Genomic DNA, 16,552 nt, shown 5'->3' on the forward strand with positions numbered 1-16,552 from the left:
TGCACAAGAAAAATCATATCAAAAAGAAAAAAAAATGAGAAGGAAAGCAAAACGCAAGCAAATAACAACAAAAAGAGTGAAAGTACTATGCTGTGATTTATACTTAGTCCCCACAGTCTTCTCTCTGGATGTTGATGGCTCTCTTCATCAGAAAACCATTGGAATTGGCCTGAATATTATCTACTAAAAATTACTAGAGACCTTTAAGGACCATTGTGAAATCTAATTGCTTTCATTTATTCCAGTGCCATGTTTGGGAAAGAAGCACTTACTTTTGGACCAGGAGGGAAAACAGAAACACTCAGGCAACTACCAAATCTGCAGATTACTTTGCCAGTGGTTCCTTCTTACCTCTAGGATTAAATATAAAGTCCTCTGACATTTAAAGCTCTTCTAACCTGGCCCTTTCCCAGCTTCCATATACTTTACACCCTTCCACTGACTCTGGAATCCTGCTACTCCAGCCTTTTGCTGGTCCTTGTACAAGTTGTGGGCACTCATTCTGTCTACGTGCCTTTGCTCTGGCTCTCTCCTGCTTGGAATGTTCTCCTTTTTTTATTTCCTCTGCCTGTTAGCTTCCCTGGCATCTTTCAAGTCTCAGCTCAGATCTCACACTCCATATAAAGGCTTTCCTTTTCCCTCCAGTGGTGAGTGGCCTTGTTTCTGACATTACCTTTCATCTGTTCTGATACATTTTGCCTATTTGTTGTTGTTTTATCATTTTCCAGTTATCTTTGATTTTTTTGTGACTCCATTTGGGGTTTTCTTGACAAAGATACTGGAATGGTTTGCCATTTCCTTCTCCATCTCATTTTACAGATGAGAAAACTAAGGCAGAGTTAAGTGACTTGCTCAGAATCACAAAACTAATAAGTGTCTGAGGCTTTATTTGAACTCAGGTCCTTCCAACTCCAGACTCTGTCAGCTCTTTAAGGGTTGGATTTACTATTACTTTGCTTTCTATTCACTAGAAAGGGTTTTTAAATGCTTTTTCATTGATTGATCCATTATTTGATGACTTCGTTACCTTGACAACTAGATGACAGTGGATAGTAAAGTGCTAGACTTATTCTCACAAAGACCTCATTTTAAATCCTGCCTCGGACACTTGTGACATCAGGCAAGTCATTGAAACTCTACAATTTCTTTGTTTGTAAAATGAGGATAATAATAGGACCCAATTTGCAAGATTGAGTATTCAATATGATAACATGTCTAAAGCTCTTATTTGAACCTAATTAGATATGTCTATGTTTCATTTTTAGCCACAATTTATCTAAATAATATAACTCAATAAACTTTCAGTGAGGTCTCCAAGTTCAGCATAATCCCATGATACATGTAACAAGAGGGCTACAAGTTAATTATCTTTTATTTGCCCAAGCTTAAGAAAGTAGAAATTCAGACGAAATATAAAGATGTTCCTGACTTCTGGGATTATGAATAAGTACATCTGGATGCAGAAAAATTCTATGAAAGTCCCTAAAGATGTTTAAGAAAAACATTTAGGAAAGATAGACAACCACAAACCCTAGTTGGAGGCAGCAGGATGACCATCAGCTGTCTCTTCTGGCCCTTGGGTAATGTGAAAACTATGACAGCTTGGTCCTATGGGAACATGACTGAGAAAGTCATTATGTGAGAATAAAGTTCTCATATACATGAGGTTATTATATTGTTTTAGGGCAGCAGGTCAGTATTTAGAACTCTGGAAAAGTAATAGACACTGGAATAATTCCTTCAACACTTATGGAGGCACACCACAATCCACCTCATGTCTACACAAGACAAGGATTTCCAAACCCAGTTGTGTTATTTGGCTTCAAACCATTATCTCCTTTTAAGTCATCCTCACTATTGGAGAAAAAAATTTAAGGCACAAACCTTAATAGTCGACCACTGATCTTTGTACATATTTGTAATGTATTTATAAATAGACAAAATTGATAAAACAATCTGCAAACAATAATTGTTAATTGAGGAGTTCTTTTCTCTGTAATGCCTTCATCTAGGTATCATTTCTTCTAGCATTTAAGTGAGATAGTTTTGAAATTCAACCCACTTCATAATGGAGGTGGTAGACTCAGGATGTAGAATGCAACATCACTCATAGGTGAATTCGTTTTGCTTGATTTTGCATATTTAATGCCAGGGTTTTGTGAAAAAGAAAGAAAATAGATTTTTTGTTAATAAAAAACAATTAGTTTAAAAAGTTTCCTTTTGTATGAAATGATAGAAACTCAGAGCAAAAAGGGACCTTTGAGCTGTTTTCATATTTAATAGGAGCCTCCATTAAAATTTTGTCACTCCTCATTGTATCTGCTGCTCTGCTTCAGCTCCATGGAATAAGCTGTGCTTTCCAGGATAAGTTCATCACTTCTTAAACTTACTACCATGCTATTAACTCAAGTCTTGATTGATATCACCTCTCTCAGCCTCTTTTCATTCAGGATTAGAGCACTCCTCCCAAAGCTTTCTTTTAGAGAGGGAAAAAACTTGAACTCTCAGCTCACTCCACTTTGAATTTGCTTCTCTGTGTGGTCTCAACCCAATAAAACAAGAGGTCTCTACAAACTCATGTTCCTGCCCTTTTTTTGTGCATTGTCTCTCCATTTAGACTGTAAACCCCTTGAAGGCAGGGACTGTGTCCTCTTCTTTTTTATTAATCATATCCTTATTGCTTAGCAAAGTTGTGCTCAGTAAATGTTTATTTTGGATTGGGCTGGATTAGAATATGAGTTCTTTGAGGACTGCATTGTATTTTTCTTTGTATCTTTAGTACTCAGTTGAGTTCATGGAACATACTAAATGTTTGTTGACTGACTGACTAATCTGCGGTCTGCCAGGTAATATTGCCTACATAAAAAGATTAAAAATATGAAAATAAAATAGTCTTTATCCTCAAGAAACTTACTTTCAACTGGAAAATAGAGAGTTTTCTGAAGTTAGTAATATAAAGGAAGGTCTTGATATTTATGTAATTGAATTAGAGAGATGCAGATATATCTGAATGTATAGATCCTAACTTATATATGTGTATATACATGTGTACATACATAGGCATCTGTATATTTGTATGTAGCAGGAGGAAGATTTGTCTAAGTAGATATCTGTAAAAGAGGTTCAGTTGAGGAACTGGACTTGTTTAGCCTGGGAAAAAACTTGGGAATAATAACAAATTTTCAAGTATTTGAAGGGCTATGAAAGAAACTTGATCCCAGAAGACAACTAATAGCAACAATTGGAAGTTACTAAGAGGTAAATTTTGATTCAATATAAAGAAAAATTTTCTAACAATTATCTAAAAATTGGATGGGTTACTTCCAGAGATATGTAGAGAATTTCCCATCACTTGACGTCTTTATGCCTTAACTGAATAATCAATAGAGTATGTGTAGAGCACCTTCTCTTTTAAGCATGGCTTGACCTGGATGACTCTTGCTATCCTTTCAACTCTTAAATTCTTTGATTATATGAAAAATCAGATTTATATATTTTTTTCAGTTCCTTGTTTTCACATATCATATTCCTCCACAATGTCCAATCTGTTTCCTCTCCCCACTCTGCTTTCTGGACTTTGATATTTCTCTATTTCATTTTAACCTTAAAGCTGCCTTCAGCACCTGAGACCTTCTTGGTCTTACTATGCTAACTCTCTTCTCCCATTGGTAGCTTCCTCCATTTTGTTGAGGATGCCAAGCCAGATAACTTTTATTCTCCTCCTAGATTTGTTTCTTACTTTCTTGACTTTGACATACTATTCCCAATTAGGTACCTTCCTCCTCCCTTTTCAACTCCTCTTTTTTTGTACCATCTTTATATAAGAGTATAGACTACTTGAGGGCAAGTATTGTCTTTCTTTTGCTTGAATTTGTATCCCCCCCCAAATAAGCCCAGTGCTTTGTATTTAGTCAATGAAGTAATTTTTTACTGCTTTGCCTTGTTGCTAGGTTCTATCAACATCTTTTGTACATGTCCCTCTCTCTCTGACTTGGGCTCCATCTGGGGTCCTTATTACTTTGCACCTAGACCTGTAGTTTAGTAGCTTTTTAGTTGGTTTCCTACTTCAAGTCTCTCCCCCATCCTCCAGCCTTTCCCACTCAGTTACCAAAGCATATGATGTCAACTCCCACTCTTCAATAAACTTCATTTATTACCTCCCTATTACCTCTAGGGTAATATATCTAGGATCAAATATAAGATCACTTAAGTCTTTATTTCCCTCCATATATTCCATGATATAATGATACTGGATTCCTTGCTGTTACTAGATCTCAGTCTATATATACATGCACACATATCTATATATAGATATGTGTGCATGTATACATATGTATATATATAATGAAAGTTACATATAAGTTTTAACATAACTTGATAGAATGAATATCAATTTACTTTAGAGTTTAGCAAGGCTCATCCAGCAGCTCATTCTTATAATTTGTAGCTATTTCAAGTTATAATAAAAGCAAAGACTTCTGTAATGTTATATCATTTCCCACTGAAATGTAAACATATGCCAGTTTATGCTACATTTTCCCATCTCCAGACCGCTACAGGTTTTTTAAAAAAAATATTTTAGAATCAGTATCTTAAAGTTGGAAGGGATCTTATTAGTCATTTTCCATCCAAATTCCAGAATACCTGCCAACATCCTTGAAATGTGATCATTTAGTCTCTATTCAGACATCTCCAGTGACAAAGAACTCACTAATTTTCTTGCCTAAAATTCAATTTTGTTTTTTCTCTTTTCCCTCGTTTGAAGAAAGAAAAGCCAAGTACTTGCAATGAATATGTATAGTCAAGTAAAACAATTTCCTTATTGTCTTTATTCCTTATTATTCCTTCTCTATATCCAAAAAAGTCTAAGTCTCATTACATGATATGAGTCCAGTACCTCTCAGTCAGCAGCATGATTTTTCATAAGTCCTTTGAAATTGTTGTTGGTTATTGTGTTGATTAGGCCAAGAAGTCTTTTAAAGTTGAATATTTTTATGTTGGTGTTACTGTACAAATTGTTCTCATACTTTTGCTCACTTCATTCTATATCAATCCTTAGAAATCTAAGGTTTTCTGAAACCATTCCCTTCCTTATTACTTTTAACACAGTAGCTTTCCATCACTTTCATATCCTATATAAGTTCAGCATTCTCTAATGGATGGGTGCCAGTTTATATTCTATTTTTTTGCTACTGCAAAAAGAGCTATTATAAATATTTTTATACGGATGAGTTCTTTTCCTTTCTTTTATCTTGATGAGATATAGATCTGGAGTGATATTACTGGATCAAAGGTTATGAGGAATTTAATAATTTTGGGGGCAAAGTTCCAAATTGCTTTCTAAGAAGGCTGGACCAGAATGCATTTAACATGTACTTGAGTTCTTGTGACAGAGAGCTCACTGCTTGATTTTCAAGTTTCCCTCTAGTTTTCATCCTTATAAGCTTAATGCATCTTATCATTTGCATATGTACAAATTAAAAATTTTAATTAGCCAAAATGTAAATTATCTCTTTTATAGTCTTCCATTTGAAGTCAAAAGAAAAACAGTCAAATATATGCATACATATTTATATATGTATGTATGTGAATACAGATACATGTGTCTATACACATAGACACTGTGTGTCTATTTGTAGTGTGCACATATAATTTTCCCCTAAAAATCATATCCTGACTTAACGTAGCTGATTTTCATGCATATGTCAGTGGAGACTAAGCATTTTCCTCGTAGGATCTGTAATGGACTAATATTTGGAATAGCACAGATTTAGTTATCAAAGTCCTATTTTGGTTGAATAGACCTTTGTGATTTTTTTTAAAACTGAATTTATATCTATATTATCAATTTTACAAATTATATAAAATTCAGGAAAAATTCAGGAATGATACAGAGTAATAACAGAATTTATTAAAGATAAAGTATCTCTTAAACCAGGATGCCCATTTTATTTTGTTGTAGCACATAATTTTCTGAAGCCAAAAGGCCATTAGAAACCTAGGGAATCTTTCTAGTTTTGCATAGTTGAACAAAAAATACTACCAAATTATTAGAAAAATTTTGTTTTAAATCTCTGATCAATTAGAAAATTAAAAAAAATCCTCTTCCCCAAAGTTTCCTCTATTTAGTTAGAAAAAGACTCAGGAGATGCATTTTGGAACACAGAGCTTGGAAATAATCTTTATCTTCTATGTCACTTATAGGTGATAACTCAATTATCTTTTTTCTGGTTAGATCATCTAAGAGGAGATAGAGGAGGCCCTGTGTCAGTCAGTACAATAAAGTGACCAAAAACAGAACTGAAAGTAGCTTACTCAGCAAACAACTGATTTAACTTGCTAACTGGAGAGGGATGACTGCTAGAGGGAATACTGGGTAAAAATATAAACCATCTGTAAAATCTTATGAAAAAAGATGATGGATGTTTTGAGCAATATCATTTCTTAAAGCAGAGAGAAGTGATAAAGAGAAAGTCAGCCTGAAGAAAGCTTGGCAAACTATCCCACTAAGCAGTCATTCCAAAAGCATGCAGGGTAAAACTAGATAGAGGGCTGCAAACAGAAGAGAAAATGGAAGAAATCTGCAAAAGCCTCTGATTAATTTAAAAGTATTTAAAAATATGTACATACATATGCATACAGAAGTATGCACACGTGTACACAGATGTGCAAACACTCATGCACAAATACATATTTGTAGGGGGAGGAAGCAGTGTGGTGTAATGGAAGGAACATTAGTTTTAGAATTTTAATTGTGGAATTGTGTAAATACTTTGCCTTTTGGACCAACTGCACCTGGAATGAAGTTTCAATCTGGCCTATCAAATACTTACTAGTTGCAACAATCTGGGAAAGTCACTTAATTTCTTTCTGTCTTACTTTCCTCAACGGGGATAATACCAACTACCCCCCAGGGTTGTCAGGAGGATCAAATGAGATGATATTTGTAAAGCACTTTGTAAAGTTTACAATTCTATGTAAATGCTGACTATTGTTAAGTTGCTTCTTTGGTCTTTCATGTTCTTATCTGTAAAATGAAGGAGACAGACAATATCAGTGGTCTTTAAAGTTGTTTGATCATGAGTAAATGGTTTGAACAATCCCTTTATGTATATTTATTTATTAAATTTTAATACCTGTACTATTGAATATATCATGTATAGTGGGAAACCTCCTCAAATAGAATTTGAAATATGAGATGAAAATGATATGAATGTTCAAAAATATATTATTTTTTGATATTATAAAACTTCAATAATATTATTGAAATATTTTAATGAGGGAAATGTGACTATATGCTTTGTTATGTTGCAAAAATCCCTGTAAATAGTATATTCTGGTGGAAATATGGAAGACTTGTAAATAATAATAATTTTTGGTAACTGACTTTTCAGTTAATTTGACCAACATGCCTAGTGAAGCAGGTAAATTCCTTTCTCTTTTATACTTAAAAGTTTTAAATTTAAAGCTATACACACAATAATGAAATTATGCTTGGCTGGACTGTGAAAATGCTGATCTGATAAATAATATATAATAAGAAAAGTAATGCAATTTAAGGGGTTGGAGCCAGATTGTGAAGGGCTTTAAATGTCAAAAGAGAAGTTTATATTTGACTCCTGGAGTCAATAGAAAATCACTAGAGTTCATTATGCAGTGAAGGGACATGGTCAGAACTGTGCTTTAGGAAAAGCATTTTGACTGGGGTATGGAGGTTGAGTGGTGAGGACAGCTGCATCTGTCTTTGGGGCTAGCAAAAGGGAACACAATATGATTTGAACCGGGTCCTGCTTCTTGAAAGACCATTTCATTTGTTGGCTTGCAGCAGCTCATTCAATACATGGAAAGAAGAGGTGAAGAAACACATGGGAATCACATTTTTGACACAGGAGTCAACTGTGCATTCCATTTGTGCTTACTGGCAAGTATTCAATTTTCTGTATTCATTTATATGACCTAGCTTTAAGGAAAACTCAGGAAAAAGAGCCTGGGTAGAGAAGTATGATTGAAATAACCTTTATCTACAGTGAAAACCTCCCAGAAGGAAGGGAACATAAATAAGCATCAGAAAGAGAGAAACAAATAAACAAAAAGCCAAATGGTACCCATTCCCCCAGCCTGCCTTGTTTCCTTTAGAAATGCAAGCTTTACCAGGTGACAAATACCATGTCTTTCATGTACTCTCCAGAGCCCTTAAAATAGCATCTCCGACGTGTCGGCATTCAAATACTAATTGGTGGTGGTGTTGATGGTTGTAGAGATGTGCCTTAAGGATGTTGGAGCTATCTTGTGACCTTGGCAGTGGGCAGAGTTCCAAAGGGGTTGGGAAGAAGGGAAGAGGTCATTTTTAGACATGTTTTAATCATTAGTAATCATGGAGAAGCTATATTTTGATGACAAAATTCAGGTCAGTTGATTCCCAATGACAATGTTTCTTATCTTGTGGACATTCAGTGCCTGGAAATGCATGAAAATCTCTTTTCTGGGTTTCTGTTTCAAGATCCCCAAGAAATACTGTAGTGATTAAACAGAGGAATGAGTGACAATGATTTGCCTCATATTCAATAGTGGTACACTGGCCCATGGCAAAAGGCCATGTGATTGTATAAATCTTTGCCTGAATCAAAAACTGTAATGACAATATTAACAAAACAAAAGAAATGAACAACAATAAAAAAAAACCTATGATTGCTTCCTGAGTCAAATATGACTAGTTTGCTTCTATCAATAAGTGGCCCCATAATTTAAATTTATCATAATTTAGCTTTAGAGTGAATTCAGGGGGAAATAGCCTGGAGTAGAATTATAGAAAAAAGTAGCTTTTATCTAATGTGAGAGGTGCCAGAAGGAAGGGCAAATGGAAAGGATTCCTGGGACCAGTCCAGTATTTTCTTCGAAAGCCTCAGAAATTCAACACTTTGCCACAGCTCTGCTATTAAGTCATCCCGCAAACCAAACCCCTCTATAGCAGTTCTCTCAAATACCAGTCAAAATTCTAGTTCCTCATTTTAGAAAAAAGAAAATTAATAAGATCTTATTGTAAATCTAATGATCTGCTTTCAATTATTTGGTATTTTGTTTCCCCCACCCCATTCCCACATTTAGCTCTCCTTCTTGGAACACTTGATAACAGAAGTTAGGATACTTTAGGAGAAAAAGTTATTTTTCAAGTATGCTTGAAGGCAAGGCTAATGGTTATGTTTATTATCTAATATTTATAGAGCTCTATGAGCATTCTAAATAGATCAGATCCCTAGAAGTTTCTGTTATTCCCAAGGTAACCATGAGGTCTAAATCAGACTGGTGATGGATGTGTATGTGTGTATGTGTGAGTGTAAGGTGAAGGATGAAGGGTGGAGACTTGGTACAATGACAGACCTTAAACATGACTGAAATAGAAAAGGGAAAAATAGGAAGGCCTGGTGGTTGAGTGCTACGAGGGTTGCTTAACTATTCTGAACATTTAACAGGATATGAATTCAAATTTAAATCAATATACATTTCATAGGATTGTGGAATTAGCAATAGAAGGGACTTTAGATATCATGGAATTCAATTCCCTTATTTTAAAATGGTGAAGCTAAGGATGATTATCATGTTATAAGTTCATGAGGTCAGATTGGATCCTATTCTTCCTGATTCTAAGTTTGGTGCTTTATTTTCTGAACCAAATTGCTCTTACTTTTTACTGGGCACTTACTTAAGTAAGAGACTTTGCTATGTGCCATGTAGGATGTCACTGGATCATTTACAGATGATGAAACTGAGAATCATACAATTTAAAGCAGATAGGTGGCTCAATGGTTAGAAGACAGGATTCTGAGTCAGGAAAACGCAAGTTTTTACTTTGAACACTTATTCACTCATTAGCTCTGTGAGCTTGAGCAAGCTGCTTAACTTCCTTGTGCCTCAGTTTACTTAATTATAAGAAGGGGATAATAATGGCATCTACCTTACAGGGTTGTTGGAAGAATTAAATGAGTTAACAAACAAGTTAAGCACACTGAAAGTCTTAAAGTATTATCTACAAAAGCTAATTATTATTTTTATGTGACTTCCCAAGATCATGTAGGTGGTGTTAAGAGGCAGATTTAAAATTCTAGCTGTCTTTCTCCAAAGCTACTACTCTTTCTACTGTACTATTTTTTTTAACCATCTGCAAATGCATTCCTGTCTCCAAAGAGAGCTTTGATGGTATATATATGATGATCATAAATCTTGTTCTTCCTTCTGATGACCCTCCAGGAGTAATGACTGTTTGCTTCACCCCCCCCCCCACATCCCTACATACTTCCAACTTTTTCAAGAATTGACCAAATACTATAATTTCTCTCTTTTTATTTCTCTTAAGTTTCAATAAGTCTCTCTGACACAATCGGGTGTGATTATTTAAAACACAATTATTTAGTACCATCAATTTGTGCTGAGGCCAACTTGGACTGACTTATTAGAACTAATTGTTTAATTTCAGGACAGCCATTTTTACTTTAAAATCAACAACTAGCTTGAACTATTGTTTTGAAGATTGTCTAAATTTAAGAAAATGACTGAAAAATATCTATGTGGATTAAATTTGAAAGTATGTCCTGTATCCATTTTTTCCTTCAGAGTCAGTTGTTAAATACGTACTAGCATACTGCAGGTTGCTAGTCACATTTAGGGATTGGGTGTGAGAAGCTGGGTACTTCCCTCCCTAAACAACACTTGTTTTCAAAAATATGGAAGACACAAGTCTCAATCTGTGTGTGTGTATATGTGTGTGCATGGATGTATCTGTGTTTGAGATACATACCCACATATGAAGTGGAGGACATAGAAGTGAGGAAGGAATTTGGGAAGGGTAGATGAAATTACTAATCATTCAGTTGCTTGAGAAGCAAAGATAGTCCAGGTTTTCAAGCAGTTTATATACTAATGAGAGAAGCAACACCTTTGGGGGCAGTTAAATGTAGGGAGGAGATTCGCAGTCCATCTCAGTTACAACATAGATCAGCAATTGTTCTATAACTCAATGTCTTAGAGAGTTTCCTGTGAAACTGAAAAATTAATGAACAGAAAAACAGCAAAAATTTAATCTGCGTGAATGACAACTATAATCTATAAGTAATAAAATTTCATGTCTATATTGTATTTCACATATATAATTTCATTGGAGATTTATAACAACTCTATGTATGGACAATAAATGTTATTAACCCTAATATAAATGAAGAAACTGAGATTCAGAGAAATTCATGGTCATATAGCTAATAAAGACTCAGAGGGAAGATTTGAACAAGTCTTTGTGATTCTATGCCCAGTGCTCTATACCCCAGCTTCTTAAACTGTAGGTTATAACTCCATAGGGGTCATGTAACTGAAGGTAGGGGTTGCAAAATTATGATTTATTACCAGTAAATGTTTGATTTGCTATTTACCCAAGGTCACATAAAAATTTCTTTGGTGAAAAGAGGTCATGAGTGGAAAAAGTTTAAGAAACCCTTCTCTATATACAATGTCATGCTATCATATAAGTGTGGTGAAATCTAAAGTTGTCTATATTTATATCAAGGAAAAGGCTAAAAACACTGAGCAGAAACCCATTTCCCTATCACTTCTTGGCTCCTGAGTCTAGATTAGAATCTGGTTCCTATAAAAATCTTTCAAAACCGCCATGATCTTCTGGATCCTCATACTATAGTTTGGATTAGATTTCACAGGGATACCTGAGACTTATTAAACCAGAAAGCAAAAGAGTTGGCAGATATTTTTACCAGAGTTAAATCTGGTCAGAACTAAAAGAATTACATTAACTTTTTTTTCTTTCAATAATATGGATATTAAAAGAAATCCTTAATATTATTACTTACAACTGTGAGTGCATTGAGCATATGTTTCTTACCCATCTAGGATACCCTCATCATTGACCTTCCCTGCTTAAAGAAAAGCCTATAAAGAAATGTGAGATCAGGATTTCCTGCTTGAAACCTTTTTGTTCTTCATCATCCATTTTGGCTTTTTTCATTAATCAAATCAACTGGAAGACTGCCAGACAGAGCTCCACTTCACTTGGTGTTATATGGACAAAAACCACAGTTATCTGAATTTTACCTAGTGAAGAATTCATAAAGTTTACCCTGGTGTTATTTATCTCTCCTCATTTTTAACTTAAGATATTGGCCTTGAGCCACTTTACTGACTTGTAAGGTTCACCCTTACAGATTATTGTGCAGTCAGTGTTTCAGAGATGAGGGTAATAAGGAAACACAGACTGATTGGAACAAGTGAAAATCAACCTTATGAATTTTACTACCCAGAACATCATCACCATTTACCAATCTACATCTCCATTTCACCATGATTACCATTCCAGAAGCAGTTCTCCAAATGTAGAAAATTCACAATGGAGGCTTCCAAAATGTACATGTGTTTTTCTTTAGTTACTCTGCTCATAATTCTAATTAGAAACTCATTGATTAACCCGCAAGCAAAGCTGCTGAGAAAATTTGAATTCTACCAGCATACATCACTTTAGAAAGAGAAAGGAAAGAAGCCTAGATCATTGGAATAACTTACTCAAAGTGTCACCTCTCAGGATAGGTTTACACAAATCTATTGGACTAAATAGTTTCACTGAAATGGCTCTGAGTAACTTACATATGCTGGTGATTACTGGGGATGATCACTGAGCTTGATGCAAAGCTCCCTCCTAGAGAGAGTAAAATCTGAGCCAGGTCAGGAACCAGAGGTCCTTGAAATGATCAAATCCAAGAGCCTGAAACAGTAGCAAGAAATCGGGAGATGGAGCAGGATTTTGAGATGGAGATATTTTATTTAACAAATACTTCACACTTATTCTGTAAAGGGTTTCAATAAAAAATAACCATCATTTATATAGAGTAGATAATATGCCAATATGGAATAAATGAGAAGTGATCCCTACCCTTGAAGTAATTTCTATTCCAGAATTTGCCTCTATTTCTACAAGCTCAAATTTCTCAGTCATATCTTATAGGCTGAGATTTTTGTTTCTATGTATTTCCTATTAGAAATGCTTGTTGAGTGAATGAATAAATATTATTAAAGACGGAAAGGACTTTAGAAACATTCAAGTATAAAAGTTTTACTTTCAAATGAAGGGATTGGTTTGACATTTACCACTGATTGAGGGCACCAAATATCATGGTTATTTCTCTTAGATAATCTCTCTTTTAGGTCTATTGTTTGGATTAGAGAAACAATCTTCTAGTTCTGCTATCTTTTGACTTTGTTCTACCAATTCATGTTGCACGGTTCCAATTTTTAATTATCTATCCTCCATTCTTACTATTTTACCCCTCCCCGCAAATCCCCAGGTGTCTACTGTACCATTTGGGTTTTCCAGTTTTTCCTGTAAGGGCATTGTTTCCTTCAGGTTTTCCAATAAGCAATCTAATTTTGCTCCTCACCTCTTGCCTTCATTTCTTGTATTAGCCTTTCCAATTCCTTTCAGGATTCATATGGTAATTTCATTCCCTTATATTGGTTTTAGTGAATGGAATTATTTTCTTATGGAAAACTTTCCTATTATTCTTTTGTTTGACAGCATTTCTTCTTTAGTGAAGAGATTTTCTTTGCTAGCTTGTTTCCTGGACTTCTCTGCTGGTTTTCCATTGGAGAGATACTTGCCATAATTTTCCTTATTTCAACTCTTTAAGTTGTTGTTATTCTATACTTTACTTGGCTTACTTCTAATTTCTTTGTGGTGATGATAAGGAACTGAGCATGAATTAAACTTCTAACTATCTTGCTGGAAGCCTGTAAATCTTTATTTTGTGACAATACAGTCAAAAGTGCGATCAGATTATAATTTTCTGTTAATCATTTTGAAAAAAAATTCCCTTTAGAAAAAGAAGACTATTTCAGTAGTTGTTTTATATAATAAAACTCATAACACTAATTAAAATGTACATCCTTTATTTCATTTATGTTGCTCCCCACAAGGAAGAAATTTTCTCTGATTTATAGATGTCATTAATAGTCTAACAATCAACTAATATTTATTAAGCACTACTGTGTGATGGACTAGGGATACCAAGAACGGCAAAAGACAAAGCGTATCTCATTTCTCAAATCAGAGAGACCCAGGTCAAATTTATAAGAATACAAGTTATTCCCTAATTGGCAAATATTTGGTCAAAAGATATGAACAGGCAGTTTTCAGATGAAGAAATTAAAGCTATTTATAAGTCATATAAAAATGCTCCAAATCACTATTGATTAGAGGAATTCAAATTAAAACAGCTCTAAGGTACCATTTCACTCCTATCAAATTGACTAATATTACAAAAAAGAAAAATGATATATGTTGGAGATATGGGAAAATTAGAACATCAATGCATTGTTGGCAGAGTTGTGAATTGATCTAACTATTCTGAAGAACAGTTTAGAACTATGCTCAAAGATCTAGAAAGCAGTGTATACCCTTTGATCCAAAAATACCAATACATGCCAGAGAGATCATCAAAAGGGAAAAGACTTACATGAATTGATGCTGACTGAAATGAGCGGAACCAGGAGAACATTGTAATCAGAAACAGCAAGACTATGTGATGATCATTTATGAAAAATCCTTCTTTTTTCATACATAATACAGTGCTCCAAGACAATTCCAAAAGACTCATGGAAAATGCTATTAACAGACAGAGAAAGAACTATGGAGTCTGAATGCAGATTGAAGCAGACTATTTCCACTTTTTTTCTTTATCATGGTTTTTTCTTTTTGTTCTGATTCTTCTTTCACAACATGACTAATGTGGAAATATGTTTAACATGATTGTATATGTTTAACCTATATCAGATTACTTGTTGTCTTGGGGAAAGGGGAAACAAGGAAGGGAAAGAGATAGATTTGGAACTCAAAATCTTACAAAAATAAATGTTGAAAGCTATCTTTATAAGTAATTCAAAAAAAATACTATTAAGTGCAAAAAAAGGCTAACTTCAAGGAACTCACACAAATCTGTTTTGACAAAAGAATGCATTGCTTAGTGCACAACTTCCCAGAGATGAGTGTCTCTGTACCATCTAAAGAGTACTCAAGCAAAAGCTGTAATCCATTACAGGATTGTACTTGTCTTTCTTTCTTGAAAGAACCTACTGGATCTTGTGTCCCACTGATACTGCATACAAGAACCCTGGGTCACCTCTATGTTATAACAGGGCACCAGAGAATGTCAATAATCCCATCATGAGCTTAACTGAAAAACAAAAATCCTTCTTAAATACCATCCCAAACTAAATACAAACTGTCCAATTTAACGACTAAATAATCAGCTGTCTTTCAAGACTGCTGACTAATTCACAAGCAAAATCAACTTTTTATCCAGTGTTTATTTTGGTAAAGAGAACTTCATTCTTTTCTTCCCTCCTTTTTTCTCCTGGTCCAAATTTTTAGGTCCTTTTTGTTTTACTTGTTTCTATTCTCATACCTTATTTGGAACCAAATCACTGTCTTCCTATTTTTTTTAAGTTGTCACTCTATGAGCAAAAAAAGTCAGCTTTATTTCACTTTCAATACGGAAAAACAGTCCCAGAAAAGCTAAGGGAACCTACCCCCAAATTTGGTGATGGAACTGAACATTCTCATTTTGAATCCTTGGTATCTTGCTTTAGGCTCAACCATAAGGAGGAAGAGAAAGAGAGAAAGAAAAAGTCGAGTAAAATTGAAAGAAAGCAAAGAGATGAAAAGATCAATACAACAAGCACTTCTTTTTTTTAAATTATAGCTTTTTATTTACAAGATATATGCATGGGTAATTTTTCAGCATTGACAACTGCGAAACCTTTTTTTCCACCTTTTTCCCTCCTTCCCCCAACCCCTTGCCCCAGATAGTAGGTTGACCAATACATACAACAAGCATTTCTTAAATATATACTATCAGGGAACTATTCTGGGCACTGCATATGTCAAGGGAAAAAATACACTGATGCTGCCCTCAAGGAATCTAGACAGCAAATGAAACATGTAAATAAATAATAATAATGATATGAACTACAAAGTGATTAAATACACAAGAGAGGTCTTATCAGGTGGCTGGAGAGAAAGAGAGTAAGAAAGGAGAAAGGTGTAAGAAAGAAAGACTTAGGATGAGAAGGGATTCTAGAAGCCATGTATACTAACCCTCTCTTCTTACAGATGGTACAAATATTTATAAAGAAGTCCTTTGATTCCGAAGTCAACACTTAGCTCATTTTAACATTTAATTTCTCATTGTTGTCTGACTTCTCATGACCCCATTTAAGGTTTTTTTTTTTTCTGGCAGACACTGTACTAGTTTTCCATTTACTTTTCTAGCTCATTTTACAGATAGGGAAACTGAAGCAAATAGGAAGTGTCTGAGGTCAGATTTGAACTCAAGAACATGAATCTCCTTGACTCCAAATTCAGCGCTTTCGACTGTATGGCACCATCTAGCTGTCCTGCCTTTAATTAGCTGCATTCAGATGAAGGGATGAAATTTGGGCAGGATTTAGTAAAGAATGGAAGTTTCAGAAAGACAGATTTAGGCCTACTATAAAAAACAAATTTATT

Source organism: Sarcophilus harrisii, chromosome 4 (genome assembly GCF_902635505.1).
Source record: "Sarcophilus harrisii chromosome 4, mSarHar1.11, whole genome shotgun sequence".
Lineage (NCBI taxonomy): Eukaryota > Metazoa > Chordata > Mammalia > Dasyuromorphia > Dasyuridae > Sarcophilus > Sarcophilus harrisii.